The sequence below is a fragment of the Sapajus apella genome, unplaced genomic scaffold (assembly GCF_009761245.1).
Source record: "Sapajus apella isolate SASKATOON/1434 unplaced genomic scaffold, GSC_monkey_1.0 scaffold114, whole genome shotgun sequence".
Lineage (NCBI taxonomy): Eukaryota > Metazoa > Chordata > Mammalia > Primates > Cebidae > Sapajus > Sapajus apella.
In genome coordinates this window covers 743,314-747,504 of record NW_022437054.1, presented here as the reverse complement: position 1 = coordinate 747,504, position 4,191 = coordinate 743,314, and the positions used below count along the sequence as shown (strand labels likewise).

At 41.0% G+C, this 4,191-nt stretch overlaps 1 pseudogene; it reads right to left on the bottom strand.

Moving 5' to 3' along the window:
• Window positions 1-1,818: 1,818 nt before the first annotated feature.
• Window positions 1,819-3,361, bottom strand: LOC116537861 (annotated as a pseudogene).
• Between the last annotated feature and the right edge of the window lie 830 nt (window positions 3,362-4,191).

The following is a 4,191-nucleotide window of genomic DNA, read 5'->3' as shown; positions in this document are numbered from 1 at the left end:
TTTTTTTTTTTTTTTTTTTTTTTTGAGACAGAGTTTCGCTCTTGTTACCCAGGCTGGAGTGCAATGGCGCGATCTCGGCTCACCGCAACCTCCGTCTCCTGGGTTCAGGCAATTCTCCTGCCTCAGCCTCCTGAGTAGCTGGGATGACAGGCATGTGCCACCATGCCCAGCTGATTTTTTGTAGTTTTAGTAGAGACGGGGTTTCACCGTGTTGACCAGGATGGTCTCGATCTCTTGACGTCGTGATCCACCCGCCTCGGCCTCCCAAAGTGCTGGGATTACAGGCTTGAGCCACCGCGCCCGGCGTCTCTGTCTTCTTTATCCACTAAAGTTGTCAAGTCATAAAAGCAACTTTTTCAGGTCTCATCTTTACCAATAGTAAGAGTGTATTTCAAAATAAATGACTATAATTTGAATAAGATACAATTAGCTTTGTGGTAACTCCTTACATTTATTTTTCTCATTTCTTGGGTAATGAGTGAAAAATTTATCAGGAAACAGACAATTACTGTTCTGACCTGTGATTGGGAACTTCTGTTTTAGCTTTAAGCTTTTCCCCCTTAACTTTTTAGTTTGAAAATTTCAAACCTACCGAAAGGTTAGAAAATTACTGTAGTAAACACCCACATACCTTGTTTTGAGAGTCATCGTATAACTTGAATTATTGATTTATCTCTCTTTATACATTTGGTGGTTGTTGTTGAATCACTTGAGAATTTAAATTTTTAAAGAACACTACTTAAATATTTAAAACTCTAAAATATTTAAGACCCTTTCTGAGAATAATTTTCAAGATAAAGACTGTAATTGAAGGCAACTGGTTACATGTAATTTCTAAAAGATAAACTCTCTTCTGGATATTTCAGAGAACCAGAACTGGAGATATTACAGATTCCTTTCAATAGACTTCAGATGCCCATTTCCTTTCTGTGTTAGAACCTCTGCTGAGAGAGGTTTTCAGATGGTTATCCTGATCTGAACAGCCCCACCAAAGCAATCACCTATTTTAGATATATTAATGCAAACACAATGAGAAGTTTTAGCCTGGGCAACATGGCAAAACCCATATTTACAAATAAGCAAATTAGTTGTGCTTGGTGGCACACACCTGTATGTAGTCCTAGCTACTCAGAAGGCTGAGGTGGAAGGATCACTTGAGCCAGAGAGACAGAGGTTGCAGTGAGCCAGGATGGTTCCACTGCACTCCAGCCTGGGCACAGAGCCAGACCCTATCTCAAAAAGGAGGAAAAAAAAGAAAAGAAATTGTTTACAGCACTATTTCTGCTTGGATAATTCCGTTTGATTATGACACATTAACAATGTCATCATCCAGCTGGCAAATCAGCAAAAGATGAGTTCTCTAACAGAATGCCTACAATAGAAGAAGCAAGGCGAGACAAAGTGGCCTGCTGTAGAACTTAGAATCTGAAGCACTTGCTTCATCCTTGGAAACAGCAATTCACATATAAGTGACACACAGGTTCAAGTCCTATAATGTTAAAAAGAGTAATATTTGGAAGATCCTTTGGGACAGGATTTGTTACTCTAACTAGACTAGGTCAGGAAGGTTAAGCCAGATTCCAGTGCTCCATGGTTCTGTTCAGTTACAGATAGGATTCAGGCTTAGGTATGCATAAAGCTCGGTTACTGCTATTTTACCGTTTTCAATTGACTAACCAAACCACTGAGCTTATTGAGAACTGCTTTCTGTGGAGTTCCATTTATGTGGAATGTAAGGACGTAATCTCCTTTTTCACTAAAAGAACAACTGATACAAGGTGTATGAGATGAGAAGGGGTCTCTGAGGTCTAGTCTTTCTTTTTAAAGGCTTGTTTTATTTTAATGGCTGATCTATGTAATCACAGAGGCCAGTATGTACAAAGGGAGAGCTTTTATTTCTTGGTCTCTTTCTCCTTGGACAAAGTCTTGATGATCTCCTCCTTCTTGGCTTGTGTGCTTCCTTGGTCTTAGACCTGCGGGCCTCAGCCTGGTCAGCCAAGAGCTTCTTGCAGGCCTTGTCTGCCTTCAGCTATGGATGTGTTCAATGAGAAACTGCTTGTTTTTGAACACATTCCCCTTCACCTACAGGTAGAGGCTGTGATACATGTGGCGATCAATCTTCTTAGATTCCCAGTATCTTCTGAGCAGCCGGTGCAGAATGCTCATTCTCCTCATCCACGTGACCTCTGGCATTTGGGCACTGGTTGTACCCTTACACTTACCTATGCCCATGTGCCTGCCCTTCCAGCGGGCCAAGGTATTTTTCTGGCATTGAGCCCAGGAATGGACCATCACAGGCTTGCGGATGATCAGCCCATCTTTAATTAGCTTCCGGATCTGCTGACAGGAGTTGGCATTGGCGATTTCACTGGTCTCATTGGGGTCCAACCAGACCTTCTTCTAGACACTAGTGGCGAGCCTCTTCTGAAGCCTGAACATACTCATGGCTGAGGCCACAGCAGCGAAAGGTTCTGAGGTCTAGTCTTACAGTTGGTGCATCTAGTGGTAGATTGCGACACTGCTCATCAAGCATTCCAGTTTTTGTCTCTTCAGTGCTCCTCCTTGAGTGATTTGGGGATTTATTACTATAGCATAACTTAAGCTATTCTGCCAGATACAAAGCAAGAAATGCTACCCTAAAATTTTGATAAAACAAAGTTGAAAGAATAGTTTGCTTGTTAATTGGAATGGCTTCCCCCCAAATCCAAACTTTAACCTAAGTCAGATTTCCTTTCTTTTATAAATGTTTAGCTTTAAAAGTTATAGATTTACAGAATTATTACAAAGAGAGAGAGTTCTCATATTACTCACACCCAGTTCCCCCATTCTAAACATCTTATATTAGTCCCTACTATATTTTTACATGCTATTTCCTTCCTGTGAATATTACAAGTCTTGTCTAATTACATATATTTAAGTGCCAGCCATTTTGCTATTACTAATTTGTAGGTTGGTATTCTTCAAAAGTTTTGGAACGAATACATGAGGAAATCAAAAGACCTAGGGAGCATCTTTCTATCTTCCCATAAAAATCATATGGATCTTTTGTTTTTTCGGTCAAAAGGGAGTCCCTAGATTTTATGTGAACAATCCTCTTACTGACCACCCTACAGCCATCACTGAAAATGGCATTCTCTGTAACACCGAAGTTTTAAAACTCACAACAATCTTTTCTTTTTGCCTCCTGTTCGATAACTATGAAGTTTTTATTTATATCTTAGTCTAAATATATCCCTTTTTTCTTTTTTATCATTCCCATTATGACCTACATGACATTTAGAATGTTATGGCCGGGTGTGGTGGCTCACACCTGTAATCCCAGCACTTTGGGAGGCCAAGGTGGGCAGATTGCTTGAGGCCAGGAGTTCGAGACCAGCCTGGCCAACATGGTGAAACCCCCATCTCTACTAAAAATACAGAAATTAACTGGGTGTGGTGGCGTGTGCCTGTGATCCCAGCTACTTGGGAGGCCGAGGCAGGAGAATCACTTGAACTCAGGAGACGGAGTTTGCAGTGAACCAAGATCACACCACTGTATTCCAGCCTGGGCAACAGAGTGAACAAAATAAAATATACTATAAATTAAGTTAAATTTAATTTAAAACAGTAATAAAATAAAATGTTACATATTTATTTTTAATTATACAAACACAGAGGTGGTATATTAGTCTGCTTGGCTGATAAAACACCACAGACTGAGGTAGCTATAAAAACAGAAATTTACTTCTCACAATTCCGGAGGCTAAGTCCCAGATAAAGATGGGGCAGTTTGGGTTCCAGGTGAAGGCCCCTTCTAGCTCTGTCCTTACATGGCACAGAGAGGAGAGGAGAGGAGAACAAGCTCTTTGTTGTTTTTTTTTTCGTAAGGGCACTAATCTCGCCATGAGGGAACCACGCGGGTGACCTTATCTAAATTGAATTACCTCCCAAAGGCTCCATCTCCAAATACAAACATATTGGGGTGGGGTAGGACTTTAGCAGATGGATTGGGGGAGGAGGGATATACGTTCAGTCCGCAGCTGGTGGCAATGTCCAAGCTCAACGCAAGGAAAAGTACTGAATTAAGGAGAGCTGTGAGATGAGGTTAGAAACACTGATCTTATGGAGGACATCAAGTGGCAGACTAAAGAGCCACTGGGCTTTTTAGATCAAGGCAGTGTTGTAGTGGGTATTGTTTTAGGAGAATAAATC